The 15,967-nt window shown below is 48.0% G+C and overlaps 1 protein-coding gene across 2 annotated transcripts in view; it reads left to right on the top strand.

The window, feature by feature from the left end:
- The first annotated feature begins 533 nt into the window (after positions 1–533).
- Positions 534–15,967, top strand: part of LOC137627652 (uncharacterized) — an 830,137-nt gene continuing 814,703 nt past the window's right edge. For both annotated transcript variants that reach the window (XM_068358810.1, XM_068358806.1), the window contains exon 1: positions 534–871. The gene's annotated coding sequence lies outside the window, so the exon portion shown is untranslated. The remainder of the gene's footprint in view (positions 872–15,967) is intronic.

Here is a 15,967-nt window from a genome sequence, read left to right as displayed (position 1 = left end):
TATTAATTTTGAAGTAATGTTGACTTAAAAATCAAGTTCATTTTACCAGCACAAGCTGACTTTCATATTCCTTCTCTTTTATTGTGTGAATATGTATAATAGCAAACAAAATCTACTGGCTCTAATTTGATTTAGATCGAAATAGGTCTATAATACATAGTCCTTGTACGTTTTTAACTTTAATTATTATTCATTGTAACAAGACAATGTTTTCATGATATGTCAGGGGAACAAAATTTTTGTGGTGGCAAATTTTTCATACATCTCGATATTAAAAAAAAAATAAAAAATAAAAAGACCTTTTTCGCAAGATGTTTACGTTTACGATGTTTTCGTTCACTTAAAACTTTAAAAAAATGTAATTGCTGATATTATTATTGAAGATAATTATATCATAATAAAAAAATATTCTTTAACTTATATTGTTTTATTTTATATTCAACTAACAAAATATATAACTTTTTTAACCTATAGAAAGTTCTTGTCGTAAGAAACTTCCCTGACCCGAAGTGTCTTTTTGTGAAGCTGTGGAGTCGGACCTGTAGTTGTAAACTCCCGATTGGACAATGGACCAAGTAATGTTTTCATGTGATTTTTAGTGATGTGATAATGAAACTAACATTTACGTTAAACTTTTATGAAACTGAAAGGTGTGGATTTGAGTGAAATATAAAAAAAGGATGGAGACCAGTAACAAACTATGATTGACACAAGCCTCAAGGATCATAGGCCTACCAGATAGGATACGACTAATTTTACCTGGTACGATTTGCACCTCCAATTACGACAAGAGTTTATAATTTTCGAAGTACAATATATGAAACGACGGTAATCATGGGGGGAAATTTTGCCGGCTTCCAGAAATTACAAGGTAATTTGATTAAACTACATTTTGCATATGTTAATAGTAAATGAGACTACTAGACCGTTAGTATGAAGTGCTACCATCTGGTTTGGCTAAGCGGTTTCTTTATAGAATAGTGCAATGTCAGTTAGGACATTGGAATTCACATAGTTGAATAGATCTTTGCAAATGCCATATTTTGAATCCCATATACTGCTGGTTGAAACCTCTATTAGTAAAGTTACAGATTTTTTTACACTAAATTCCCATTTTGTTTATTAAGTCGGCTGCACCTGCCATAGGAGCCTCTTCCCATCCGGTAGTTCAGGAAAAAAAAAACTGGTACGAGTTACTGCTGTCATAAGTTACTTGGGGGTGTATGTATTATTATAGCTAACTTAGAATGGGAGTGTATGGGGGGTCGTAGGAGCCGTTAGCCAACCCCCCCCCCCCCCCCGTTAGTTATGTAGGTAAGGACATACAGTAGCTTGTAAGTTAGGTTGGGGGGGGGGGAAAGTTTCGATTAGTTGCTGTCCAGTTTTAATCAACGCATGAGGAACTGGTTGCTGATATACAAAAGCTTCGTTACTTGTTTGAACATAACAAAGGGCTCAACGTTTTATATTATAAAATCGAAATGTACAATTTAATAAATGCACTTATTTTATTAATCATGTTAATAATGAAAGGTTAGGGTAGAAATGTGTATTTGATATCTTTATTCTGATGGGAAATTGATGCCAAGTCCATGTTTGAACTGAGGCTGCAGCGCAAAGCTGCAACTCGCAGTTTTGATTTCACCCCTTTGTTAAGTTTGTATTCACCCTTGTTGAGGTTGTATATCTTTTTATTCAGTCAATTATACAATTTTTCCAATTATTATTATATAAATACAATTTACTTCATTGTTGTTCTGTTTTCATCTTATATCTAGCAAGATTGAATTTGGAACATATATCTGTTCGAATGGAAAATCAGAATGTTATTCAGGGGCCTTGCAAAGCCCCCTTCCCCCCCTAAAAAACCCAATCTCTTCTCCTTTAATAGGGGTCTTGCCGTAAGGTCCTATATCAACAGATAAAAAAAAAAAAAGCATGAAACGTAAGCTTTTTTAAAGTAAAAGTTTCTCGGCAACCACAAGAGTTAAGAGGTGTTCTTGGGCTTGTGGAAAAGGGCCGGAGGTCCCACGACGTATAGGGAGTGTGGCAATGGGAGTAGCCCTCCCGGTAATAGTTTACAACACCACGCTCCCCATTTATTATTATTATTATTATTACTTACTAAGCTACAACCCTAGTTGGAAAAGCAGTATGCTATAAGCCCAGGGGCTCCAACAGGGAAAATAGCTCAGTGCGGAAAGGAAAAAAGGAAAATAAAACATTCTAAGAAGAGTAACAACAATAAATATCTCCTATATAAACTATAAAAACTTTAACAAAACAAAAGGAAGAGAAATAAGATAGGAGAGTGTGCTCGAGTGTACCCTCAAGCAAGAGAACTCTAACCCAAGACAGTGAAAGGCCATGGTACAGAGGCTATGGCACTACCCAAGACTAGAAAACAGTGGTTTGATTTTGGAGTGTCCTTCTCCTAGAAGAGCTGCTTACCATAGCTAAAGAGTCTCTTCTACCCTTACCAAGAGGAAAGTGGCACTGAACAATTACAGTGCAGTAACCCCTTGGGTGATGAAGAATTGTTTGGTAATCTGTGTTGTCAGGTGTATGAGGATAGAGGAGAATATGTAAAGAATATGCCAGACTATTCAGTGTGTATGTAGGCAAAGGGAAAATGAACCGTAACCAGAGAGGAGGATCCAATGTAGTACTGTCTGGCCAGTCAAAAGACCCCATAACTCTCTAGCGGTAGTATCTCAAAATATACTTAATTAAAAATGGATTAATTACTCAAAAGTGTCCACAAAATATGCAATTTAGAAATAGTGACACTTTTTAGTAATCACTCTATTTTTATTAAGTATATTTTGAATATAGAGTATATCAAATGTACGCTGGCATCACGAATTCTGTTTGGTTGACTATGTTGACGTCAGTTCCAAGTCGTTTCGTGAGGAAACCGAGCTATTTTCTTTTTATAACCCCTTCTCCCTTCTTCAACATATCTTGCTAATTGTTGCTTTCCCAGAATTTGAATAACCACATACAGTAATTACTGTGCAAGAAGGTGAGAACTGCAGGATTACATTATATTGGAGTAAATGGAGAGTGTGGTGTTGTAAACTATTACCGCTCCGTATAAGGGGTATGAATGAGAAAACCGTAAAATTAAGGGTAAGGGTATCTCAGGAACTACATGAAGTTAAGAGGTTTTCTTGAGCTCGTTGGAAAGGTTTCGAGGTCCTAAGACGTATACAGTAGTTGTGTGAGGATGGGCATACCCTTTCTTATAAGGGGTAGGGACGCGAAAACCATTAATTACGACGTATGCGTATCTCAACAACCACAGGGAGTTAGGAGGCATTCTTGGGCTTCTTGGAAAGGTCTCAAGGTACTGAGTATGGTGGTGGGGAAGATCGGTGCACTATGTCAAGGTACCATACAGTATAAGGGACAGGACACGAAAATAAGGGGTATGCGTATATGAGGAACTACGAGGAGTTAAGAGGTGTTCTTGGGCTCAGAAAGGTCCCGAGGTCGTATGGCGGTGAAGGGGAAGAGTGCACTATGTCAAGGTATAAAGGACAGGGCACAGAAATAAGGGGTATGCGTAGCTCGGAATTAGTGTTCTTTGGTTCATTGGAAAGGTCTAAAAAGGTTCGTTGTGTATATCATCCGACCAAACTCTTAGCCAACTTTTCGGGGCGGTGATCCCTAAACAGCGTTGTGGGTGACATAAGCTATTAGGAATACTAGCCGGTAAAATTATAGTTACGGATGGGACAATATTTCGAACAGTGAATATAAGTTTTTAAACACAAGACTTACCCGGTAGTTTTATATATATAGCTTACGTCCCCGACGTCAACGGCAGAAAATTTGAAACTCGCGCTAACCGCCAGTTGGATAGCCAGGTGTACCACCCCTGCACCCTAGCGAGGTACCTGGGAACCATTCCAGTGACCCTCATATATTCCCTGCTGTCACTAGCGGCGACACGTGAATTCTACTCCGTCATTACTGATCGTTTTTTTGGTGAAGTACAAATCTTTGGTTATTGACTCCCGCTTGTTTTTGATCTCGCTTTGGATATTTCTTGATTTTGTTTGGATTAGATGATTTTTGACCTTTGCTTGTCTGAATTCTCTTAGATTTTTCAAAATGGCCACTCCCCCCATAACTTTTAGGTTATGTGTGACTAGGGGGTGTAAGACCCGTATGGCTAAAGCCTCTCTTGACCCCCATTCTCTCTGTGTTGCATGTAGTGGTAACGAGTGTGATTTAGGTGATCGCTGTGACGAATGTGTTTTGCTGTCAGAGCATGAATGGATTGATTTTGATAAATACAGGCGTAAACTTAAAAGGGATAGATTGAGGCGTAGTTCTTCTCGCTCTTCTAGAGATATTTCCTCCTCCCATGTCATTAATCCTATTCCTTCACCTGTAGTGGTAGATCCTGATCCCACTATTGCAATTGCTAATGAACCTTCACTAAAAGATATGTTAGTGGCGATTCAAGCTCTTGGCGCTAAAGTTGAATCTTTGGCTGCGGACAGGACACAGTTGATGTCCGATGTGCGTCTATTGAAAGGTGAAGGTGCAAGTGCAGTGAAGTTAAGTGCAGTGGATGGTGCGCCTGCTCGTGTCTGTCGTCCTCCTAGTCCTAGACCTCTTCCAAGCTCCCCAACCCCTGGGAGAAGGAATGTCGAAAGGCGAAAGGAGACGAGAGGCTGTATCAAATAAGCAGACGTCCCCTCGAACGTACCTGTGGGCGCCTCCCAAGACGTTCGCCCTCACCATCGGAAAGGTGAGTTGTTCCATAACCGAAATACAAACCACACTATTTACATTGGGTATTACTTTTGGCGTAGCGGAAATGACGAGCCATTAGATTTTAACGAGGGTTTCCTACCCCACGCTAGTTAGCAGGGGTAGTACCCCTCTCTCCCTCACACACCGGTGAAATGTCTCACTTCACTTTTGGCACGGACAATGGACAGACGTCTCTGTCTTTGTCCTCGCTTGGCAGCCATTGTTTGTTTTGTCTTTAATTAATCACTTACTTTTCTTTTACTCAATATATATGTAAACATTTTTTCGTGTTTATGTATATATTTGAGTATAAAAATCTATAAGTTTCCTTTTCAGACTTTGTGCTTATGTGTGTAGTTTACGATATCTCCGTGGAGCCCTCGGCAGTTAGGCCACCACGGTGTAATTTCATGGGTCGCGATCGAGTTTGACTACGGTCTTTCTCTCTCTCTCTCTCTCTTTTGAGGTCGTTCACCCTTACTACGTTACTACATCTGAGTAGCTTCCTTCCCGTGTGGGTGGGGTTGCTACGCCGTACGTTTTGTCTCAATTAGTTTATGAATCTAATTGTATTTGTTAATTTTTCAGCTTTTGTAGAACGATTCCTTTCGGGGTTTTCGTTCTTTTTTTAGTGTTCATTCATTTTTAAATTACTGTACTGTACATAATTACATAGTTACATAATTATAATTGTTATAATTCTGTGTTGGTTACAGCTCTCCTTCCGTGAGTGTAAGTGGTTGTGAGGGCACGTGCCTGTTGTGTAATTCTTGTTTGTTCCGTAACCGAAATACAAACCACGCTATTTACAAAGGGTATTACTCTTAGCGAAGCTGAAATGACGAGCCAATAGTTTTTAACGAGGGTTAATTACCCCCGCGCTAGTTAGCGGGGGGTGGGGAAGGGTAGCTTGCTACCCCTCCCCCCTCCACACACCGGTGACTTGCTTCACTTCACTTTTGGCTCGGCGGTGATCAGACGTGTCTGTTCATCGCCTTCGTGACAGCCTTTAATTTTCTTCTTTTTCTTTTCAGCTTGTGTGATTGGTTGGAAGTTGACCTTCAGTTATTTTCTTTTATTTAATATGCGTACATGCCCTGGAGTTGCCGGCCGTCCTTGTGGGACTTTCATGTCGGACGTGATTACGGATCCTCACACCCTCTGCCCTCAATGTCGGGGCCGACGGTGCGACCAGGATAACGTGCCGTGAATGCAGGGAGTGGTCTGCCTCCCAGTGGGAGAGGTTTGGCCGTCGGCGTAAGAAGAAGTCCAAGAGAGACCGTTCTCCTCCGGGGTTAGCCTTGAAGGAGGAAGGTTCTTGGGACTCTTCTTCCGCCGCCCAAACCTCCTCCGAAGCTCCCCCTCGTCCGCCTCCTAAGGAGAGTCGTCCGAGTGGGAGCGCAGGCCCTTGTTCTGTTTCCCTACCTTCGGTCGGGGGAGAGGGCGTCGCCTCCCATAGCGAGGCAGTTCCTTCGAAGGGGGAAGTGAGTCCTTCGGTCTCGACTGCTGTCCAGCTTCCTTCTGAGGGAAGTGTTTTGACGGAGACTCCCCTTCGGAGGACCGATGGTCCCGACGATCTCCCACGAGGCCGCCTCCGCCGTAAGGCTCACCGCCCTCTACGCCACAAGGGCCTCCCTTCCCCTTACAGGGGGACTAAGAGGCGCCTTTTTGGGTCTTCGTCCTCCGGGGGGGACTCTCCTCGTCAGCCTCAACGCCAGCTCGCCAGCGATCACCTACACATGCTGCTCGCCATCGCACGACCCTGCATGATCGCCCGCTTACGCATGCTGCTCCTCATCGCACTACCTGAACGATCGCCCTCCTGCGGATGCTGATCACCATCGCACCCTTTCACGCGACCATTCACCTGCGCATGCTGCTCGCCATCGTACAACCCTGCACGATCGCCCGCTTACGCATGCTGCTCCTCATCACACAACCCTGAACGATCGCCCTCCTGCGGATGCTGATCACCATCGCACCCTTTCACGCGATCATTCACCTGCGCATGCTGCTCGCCATCGCACAACCCTGCACGATCGCCCGCTTACGCATGCTGCTCCTCATCGCACAACCCTGAACGATCGCCCTCCTGCGGATGCTGATCACCATCGCACCCTTTCACGCGATCATTCACCTGCGCATGCTGCTCTCCATCGCACAACCCTGCACGATCGCCCGCTTACGCATGCTGCTCCTCATCGCACAACCCTGAACGACCGCCCTCTTGCGGATGCTGATCACCATCGCACCCTATCACGCGATCATTCACCTACACATGCTGCTCGCCATCGCTTACCATCACGTGGTCATTATCGCCAGCGATCTTCTTCACCTACGCGGCAGCACGATCCCTCGCCATCGCTTGCGTTCGTCGCCTCGGACACATGTTCATTTACCTGCCCACCCTCACGCCCACTCGCCTGCGCGCCCGCGCGATCGCTCGCCTGCGCGCCCGCGCGACCATAGTTCGCGGCGAATTCCACAGCCGGTGGTAGCAGCAGGGACGCGTGCTCCTAGACGGCACTCGGGATCACCTCCATCCAAGCACAGGTTGGTATTGCAGGACGAAGACAGGTCAGTACAGCATTCTTCCCCACCTTCTTTTCAGGCAGGTACCGTCGTGTCCACTCCGAAGGATCGCCCGATCCCTTTCACCTTAGCGAGGATTTCGGACTCTGTGTCCTTTGAGCAGCAGACTTGGTTTGGTCCGCTGGCACGGGCGTTACTGAGGGTTATGAAACCAGCACTCGCCGGCCAGGGTAACAAACCAGCGGCTGTCTCTCCTACGCTGAAGAGAAAGAGAGGAGTGGACTTCGTGGTGACTTCCCCCAGGGCGAAGTTGGTTCCCAAGAGGTCGGTTTCGAGGGTCCCCTCTCCTGCACGAGTACTCTCTCCTTCTCCCGTGGACGAGGCCTTTCCGTCCTCAGGTGAGTCCAGTGGGGCGGTAGTCTTCCCCTCGGCACCAGGGGTGGAGACTTTGCTTCAGGCAGGAGAATCGTCTCGTGAGGAAGGGGCCCCTCGAACCTCGTTGTTGGGATCCTGTATCCCTCCCAGGAGGGAACCCAAGGATTCCAAGACCATCCCTAAATCCTCTGCAAGGATTCGTCAGGAACCCACGACTACCCAGGGGAATGTCCACGTATCACCCCAGGAAGAGATTCCTGGGGCAGGAGACTTAGCTGCCAGCCCGCAGGGAGGAGAACAGCAAGAGTCCGAACATGCCTTCTGGCAGGTCCTAAGCCTGATAAGGCAACTTAACAGTCTTACGGATCCAGTCATCCCCCCCCCGTGAAGGCAAAGACACGATTCTGGATGAAGTGTTTGACGTTCGGAAGGCCCCTAAGACCAGTGCAGCTCTGCCCTGGTCTCGGGGGCTGAAGAGTGCCAGAGCTAGGGCCAATGCTCAGCTCGCACTTCTTGCCTCCTCCAGTCGTTCCACTGCCGGGAACAAACTCATCCCTCCTCCTCGCCTTCAGCAGAGGAGGTATTTCGAGATCCTGGGTGAGCACAACCTCGCTCTTCCTCTCCATCACTCTGTGGAGGAGCTGGCGAAGGGAGTTCCCTTGGAGAAACTCTCTGCCCGGCAGGTGTCGTTCTCGGCGGCAGAGATCCTTAACCACGAGAATGTCGCTAAGTGTGCCATGCAGGCCACTTCGTGGCTGGACTTCTGGTTAGGATCTCTGGGCATCCTATTGCGATCGGAGGACTTGTCCAAGGAGACCAATAGGAAGGCCCTAGAGACCTTCTTGCTCTCAGGCACCCGCTCCATCGAGTTTTTGGCGCACCAGGTTACCACCCTGTGGGCCAACTCGGTGTTGAAGCGTCGCGATGCTGTGTCCGAGAGATTCCATCCAAAGGTCCCCGCCGTAGATGTGTGTAGGCTCCGACATGCCTCCCTCCTGGGGGAGAGCCTGTTTGAGCCTCAAGACTTGGAGCGAACGGCTGAGAGGTGGAGGAAATCCAGCACGGACTCCCTCCTCCACAGGGCCCTTACAACTCGGCCCTATAAGCCTCCAGCCCCGCCACAACAGCAGCAACAGCCTTGTAAGGCTCCCAAACAGGCACCGGCAGCTAAGAAAGTGGTGTCTAAGCCCCAGCCCTTTCCAGCCAAGGTCAAGAGGGGCGGTAAGTCCTCCAGGGGAGGCAAGACTTCTAGGGGTGGCGGCCGCGGCCGCAAGTCCTAGGGGTGGCAGTCCCCCTGCGTGTCCACCTGTGGGGGGATGCCTTCAACGTTGCGTTCGCAGGTGGCAACATCACGGGGCCGATGCTTGGACGGTCTCAGTGATCGGCCAAGGTTATCGCGTCCCGTTCACGTCATCTCAACCTCCCCTGACAGCGAATCCAGTGTCTTTGAGCTCCCATGCCATGGGATCGGCAAAGGGGCTGGCCCTTCAGGTCGAAGTCGAGACCATGTTCGAGAAGGGTGCTCTCCAGGAGGTCGTGGACGGCTCTCCAGGCTTCTTCAGTCGACTCTTTCTTGTAAAGAAGGCTACTGGAGGCTGGAGACCCGTCATCGATCTCTCGGCTCTGAACAGGTTTGTTAAACAAACCCGGTTCAGCATGGAGACAGCAGACACGGTCAGACTTGCGGTGAGACCACAAGACTTCATGTGTACACTGGATCTAAAGGATGCGTACTTCCAGATCCCAATCCATCCGTCTTCCAGGAAGTACCTGAGATTCTGCCTAGACAACAAGATCTACCAGTTCAAGGTGCTGTGTTTCGGTCTCTCCACAGCTCCTCAGGTGTTCACCAGAGTGTTCACCCTGATTTCGACTTGGGCGCACAGGAACGGCATTCGTCTCCTTCGTTACCTAGACGATTGGCTGATCCTAGCAGACTCGGAGTCGACCCTTCTTCGACACCGAGACAGGCTTCTAGATCTTTGCCAGGATCTGGGGATCGTGGTAAACCTCGAGAAGTCCTCTCTGCAGCCGTCCCAACGACTGGTTTATCTAGGCATGCTAATAGACACCAATCTCCACAAAGCCTTTCCATCAGACGACCGGATAGCAAGGCTGAGGAGGGTGGCGGAACCTTTCCTCAGGCGAAAAGAACTCCCCGCCCAATCGTGGTTACGTCTCTTAGGCCACCTATCCTCCCTGGCCCATCTGGTTCCAAACAGCCGCCTCAGGATGAGATCCCTTCAATGGCGGCTCAAGTCCCGGTGGAATCAAGGATCCGATTCCCCGGACATTCTGATCCCAATGGGGTCTCTGGAACAGACGGACTTGCGGTGGTGGCTGGCCGACGAGAACCTGCGAAAGGGAGTGAGTCTTCTCGTCCTCCCCCCGGAATTGACTCTGTTTTCGGACGCGTCAAAAGAAGGGTGGGGGGCGCACGTTCTGAACCAGAGGGCCTCAGGCCTTTGGTCAGAATCAGAAAAGTGCCTACACATCAACCTGCTAGAATTGAAGGCCGTCTTTCTGGCCCTTCAACAGTTCCAACGGTTCCTGGCGGGTCACTCCGTGGTGGTGATGAGCGACAACACCACGGTAGTGGCTTATATCAACAAGCAGGGAGGCACTTTTTCGCAACAGCTATCCCATCTTGCAGTAGAGACTCTGAGGTGGACCGAAACCCACTCGATAACACTATCAGCTCGCTTCATTCCTGGCAAGAGGAATGTGCTCGCCGACAGTCTGAGCAGGGCTTCGCAGATAGTGAGTACCGAGTGGTCTTTGGATCCTCAGATAGCCAACAAAGTCCTGACTTTGTGGGGTTCCCCGACGGTAGACTTGTTCGCGACAGCCTTGAACTTCAAGCTGCCCCTGTACTGCTCACCAGTCCCGGACCCCAAGGCACTCTGGCAAGATGCTTTCCAGCAACGGTGGGACAACATCGACGTGTACGCCTTCCCACCATTCTGTCTGATGAGAAGGGTGCTCAACAGGACCAGACTATCGGTCAACTGTTCCATGACTCTAGTAGCCCCGCTATGGCATCACGCTGAATGGTTTCCGGACCTTCTGCAACTCCTGACCGAACTCCCAAGGGAGCTTCCTCCAAGACACGAGCTTCTCAAACAACCCCACTCCGGTGTCCCTCACAGGGCCGTAGCCTCGCTTCGGCTTCACGCCTGGAGACTATCCAGCGTCTCCTCGCGGAGAGAGGCTTTTCGCAACAGGTTGCGGAGAGAATGTCTCGGCACCTGTGAAGGTCCTCTGAGGGAGTCTACCAAGCGAAGTGGAGAGTCTTTTGTGGTTGGTGTCGTGGAAGGGGTATCTCTCCACTCGATGCCACTATTCCAGCAATAGCGGACTTCCTTGTGTATCTGCGAGAAGAAATGCGCCCTTCTGTCTCGGCAGTGAAAGGCTATCGCTCAGCCTTAAGCTTGGCCTTCAGATTGAAGGGCGTGGATATTTCTTCATCGCTAGAACTCTCGTTACTCATACGTAGCTATGAGCTTACCTGCCCCCAGTCGGAAGTGAGACCCCTTCCTTGGAACGTGGTTCGAGTCCTCAGGTCTCTCAAGAGACCTCCCTTCGAGCCATTACGCCAGGCCTCCGATCGCCACCTGTCTTGGAAGACGGCTTTCCTACTCGCCTTGGCCTCGGCCAAGCGAGTTAGTGAACTTCATGGTCTCTCGTACGACATCGGCCATTCAAGGGGATGGGGGGAGGTAACGTTCAGGTTCGTCGCTGAGTTTGTGGCCAAGACTCAGAATCCTGGAGTGCCGGATCCTCGGTTCGACTCTTTCAGGATCACGAGTCTCCGTTCTGTAACAAACGACCCAGACCAGCTGCTACTATGCCCAGTGAGGTGTCTGAGGTACTACTTGAAGAGAACGGCTGCAGTCCGTCCTCATGTGCGAGCTTTGTTTGTGAGCACAGGCAGGACAAAGAGGAGGGTCACCAGGAACACCATCTCTGCTTGGATTCGAATGGTTATCCACCATGCCCTGAATCCTGACCCTCCTCCGTCACGTCGCCCTCGGGCCCACGATGTCAGGGGTATTGCTACTTCCCTGGCCTTCAAGAGAAACTTCTCTGTGACGCAGGTACTTCAAGCTGGGGTCTGGAAGCGTCAAACGACCTTCACAGCCCACTACCTGCAAGACGTGACCCACAGGAGCCTCGATACGTTCTCTATCGGCCCTGTGGTGGCTGCACAACAGCTGGTCTAACCTCAGGCTCCTTTTTGGACAAGTAGCAGTAGGTTGAGGGCGTTGTTACCCGGTCTTAGTCTGTGTGAATGAAAGAGTATGTCTGACCCTTACTTCTTTCTTCATTCTCCCCTCTCTTGGGGAAGCAGCATCCTGGTCCTCGCATAGCTGACCTCGACCTCTGCAGGTAACCCATGCTTCTTTGTGCTCCTAGTATTAAGCTTAATACTGTTGCGTCTCCCATACCCTGACGAGGTGGTATGGGGAACGTCCTATCCTAGAATTCCTATCTGAAGGTCTCAAGGTCAACTTCATAGGACGAGTCACACTCTCCTCTTCACACTACTTATGTAGGCCACTCGTTACCTGTGAGGTACAGGGGCTCCCTCTCTCTAGTGCTGCTCACTGAGGGATCGAGCCCCTGGGCAAGCCGAAGTCAGTAAGGCTGGGGACTTTCCACCCTTCCTAAGGGGTAAGTCACCCTTTGTAAATAGCGTGGTTTGTATTTCGGTTACGGAACAAATGACAAATTCGAAGATAATTTGTATTTTTCCTAACCATACAAACCTTAGCTATTTACACATATGTGCCCGCCATCCCTGACCCCCAAGTCAAGTCCTACCTCTAAGTGAAGTGAAGCAAGTCACCGGTGTGTGGAGGGGGGAGGGGTAGCAAGCTACCCTTCCCCACCCCCCGCTAACTAGCGCGGGGGTAATTAACCCTCGTTAAAAACTATTGGCTCGTCATTTCAGCTTCGCTAAGAGTAATACCCTTTGTAAATAGCTAAGGTTTGTATGGTTAGGAAAAATACAAATTATCTTTGAATTTGTCATTTTCTTTTCCCTCGGGATTCCTCTTCGGAGCCTTCTCGGGGGAATGAATGTTAACTAATGTTTTTTGTTTTTATTTTTGGGCTTAAGCCATGTCGTCCTGTTGGAAGTTCCTAAAGGATGGCTTCCTTGGGTATATATAACTACGGCGATATTCCCAGAGAATTTACCTTAAGATACCCAGAATTTTAACTCCTGGAGCGAATATCCCTAGTAAAAGAACCAGGGATATCGCGAAATATCAGAGGACGTATTCTTGACACGCCACATAGCAATCTGCACCCCGAACAGAGTTAACACTTCGAAGGGGTCAGTTGGCAAGAAAACGAGAAAGAAAAGAAGAGCCACTCGCAAGGTATCTCTCCTCTCCCGTTTCGTAAGCGTGCATTACGCCGCTCACGGCGCCATCTGTATTCCTTTTTGCGTAGCTCAACAACTCTGTGTTTTTTCCCTGTGTTACTCGCAATTCTTGGATTATTTCAACTTATAATGCTTTCTCCAACTTCTTCTGCTTCTGATAAGTTGAGTATTATTTCTTTTATGTATAAATGTAAGCTCTTTGTAATTTTAAAAGTGATTTGATAGTGATATCGTTGTTACAAGAGCTGTTGCCTACCGGAGGTGTCCTGGACGCTGTCGCTCGCTAGGTATGAGTTATTTAGTTAGCCAGAGCGACGTTCACTGCTGATTTGCTTTAATAATTTTAGCTGTTTAGCGTTACATAGGATTTCTTTATATGATGCTTTTAGTATTTTTGTTTTGGCGAAGGATTTGCCAATTCTGGCCTACGCTAGACCTTGTAGCCTAGTCGTTTGCTCTAGTACTTTTCTGCATGATATTCAGATTTCCGAGTGTTTTAAAATTTTATTGAAGCTTTAGGCAGTTTTATACATTTAAGATTATGTTGATTTCTTCCAAGATAGTATACGAGTGAGTTTCGGTGATTTAGGTAATCGATTTTCTTTGCGCCTAGGCTAGTTGTCTATGGGGCCTTAGTATACTTTCTCACACTCCCCGGTTGCTCTCTTCTCTTCGGAGAAGGTGTGCAATCCCTTTCCCTCTGTTTAAGCCTTGGGCTTAACCCTAATGGTTTATCTGAATTGACTTTAGATACAACTATATTAGGGTGTTTCTGTTCCTTCCTGTTTCCAGTAAGTCTGGCTTCTGGGTGGGGGCAGGACAGAGTTTTTAGTCTATCTGTTTATGTCTAGCTTTTGGTTGAGATTCCTTTGCTCGACTGACAACAGACATAGGAGGCTTAGCCTCCTTAGTTCACTTTCGAAGGTTTCTGTACGAGATGATTCCTTCTTCTTGTGATCTAGCAGACTAGTCCTGTGTTGTTGTTCTCGGTGTGGAGGATAAGATCCTCTTTTCTGTGAATAACAACGCCTTCCTTGCTTTGGTTCCGAGGGAGTTTATCAAGTATTGTTGGCCTCCCTCCTCGGATCTCCCCTAGGCTAAGATGAGTTTTCTTGGCTGCGGGTGATTCATTATTAGAGCAAGGTTGGCAGGACCCTCTTCTCCCTTTCCCCCTCTTTCCTTTGTGATGGCCTAGCCATTGCATTCCTGTCCGTCATTCTACATCTGTACCTAGCATAGGTTAGGATGTGGGGTTGACTCAGTCCCTTGCCGGCCGGCAGTGCGTGGCGGCCGGCAAGGGTCTTCTGCTTTGAGTGCTGCCCAGACCTCCCTTGGTCTCTCATCCATGTTTGTCTGTAGAGCCAGATGGCATGGGTCAGGAAACCTGAAGTTATATTCTCCCCTTCCTTATGTGCACTCTTTCGGGTTGCTGGGTTATGAGGTAGTACAGTCTCTTATCCCGGCATCCATTCTGTTTTTCTTCTAGTGTTGTACTCTAGCCCGGCTGCCGGCCTAAGTGGCCGGCAGCCGGGCAGTCAGAGTTCTCTGGTTCTATTGCTGCCGGCCGGCATTGGTTGTATACCTTTGCCGGCCGGCTATATATCACACCCTTGTCTGCTGGCCGCTACGATGGGTGGCCGGCAGCCGGGTGCTATCTTGTATAGTTGCCGGCCGGCACATGCATTTGAACCAGCGTTCTTCCACCTTATAGTTCTTAAGTAGTATACTTTAGAACTAGTTAAGGTGTGTGCCGACCGGCACATTACCTTCTATACTGTAGCCAGTATTCTTCAGTATAGTATATACTGTAGGGAGAAAACTATAGTATAGTATTTGTTACAACACTAAGTTTTTCTAACACTGTTGTGTTGTCTCGCACAGTCCTTTGGGGTAACCTTACAGATAAAGAAAGTGAGTTCTTTCTTGTCTACTATCCAGCATTTTAAAATCATTTTTTGGGTGTGAGCTACATCTGTTTCCTCTGGAAATTATTCATTGGTTGTTCTAGAATAGATTAACCATACTATTTTATTATCTGGAAGGTTGCAGCAATTGACTGTGCGGGAAATACAAGTGTGTGTCTTTCCTTTCTAGTTTAGTTGTGCTAAGCTATGTATATCCAGTGATACGTAGTTCACTTGATACTCATGGAATTTTCTTCTCTTTACAGGAGGACCATCCGAAGTGTGGAAGCGTTTTCTGCAACGTCCGCAGCAAGAACTTCTGCGGACATGATTTGTGTAGGAGGCACGCAGCATGCGCAGTCTCCAAAGGTGATCTCCGGTATTGGGACCCGCAGGTATGTACTGTGTGCACAAACCTGATTACTGAGGCTTTTGATTCTCCTAAGACGGCGGAGTCAAGGGACGCAGCAAGGGAGAAGCTTCGTACCTGGGTAAGGGGCTTTCAGAAGAACACTTCTGGGCCTTATCTTCCAAGTGAGAAGATGAGGGCTTACCTTTTCCCTAGGGCGTCAACTGATGCAGTGATTCCCCAGCCTCAAGTGGAAATACCAGTGGTTCAGATCCTTGTGGATGCTGAAGTCGCGGACGCCCTGCAGGACATCCAATTGGACGATAGGATGTCGGAGGTGTCCGAGCGTCTGGAAGATGACCTTCTGGCAGAAGACCAGGATGAAGAGTAGGCTCCAGACAATGAAGAGGTCGAGGTCGACGAGGTGTCGGCTACTCCGGTTCAGGCCCCTGAACCTATTCCCTCAACATCGTCCTCTCTCCCAGATGAGCTGGGAAAGACCCTTTCCTCCATCGTTGGAATGATCCAACAGATGCAGAGGGAGAATAATGAGAAGGCGGCTGCAATGGAGCTGGAGATGCGGAGACTTGCAGCATCACGTGGGTCCCAGAAGAAGCTGAGCGTGAAAGACCTTCCCTTGTGCTC

The sequence above is a fragment of the Palaemon carinicauda genome, chromosome 35, assembly GCF_036898095.1.
Source record: "Palaemon carinicauda isolate YSFRI2023 chromosome 35, ASM3689809v2, whole genome shotgun sequence".
Classification (NCBI taxonomy): domain Eukaryota; kingdom Metazoa; phylum Arthropoda; class Malacostraca; order Decapoda; family Palaemonidae; genus Palaemon; species Palaemon carinicauda.
Note: the sequence above shows the minus strand (reverse complement) of the source record. Positions and strands in the feature narration are given on the sequence as shown.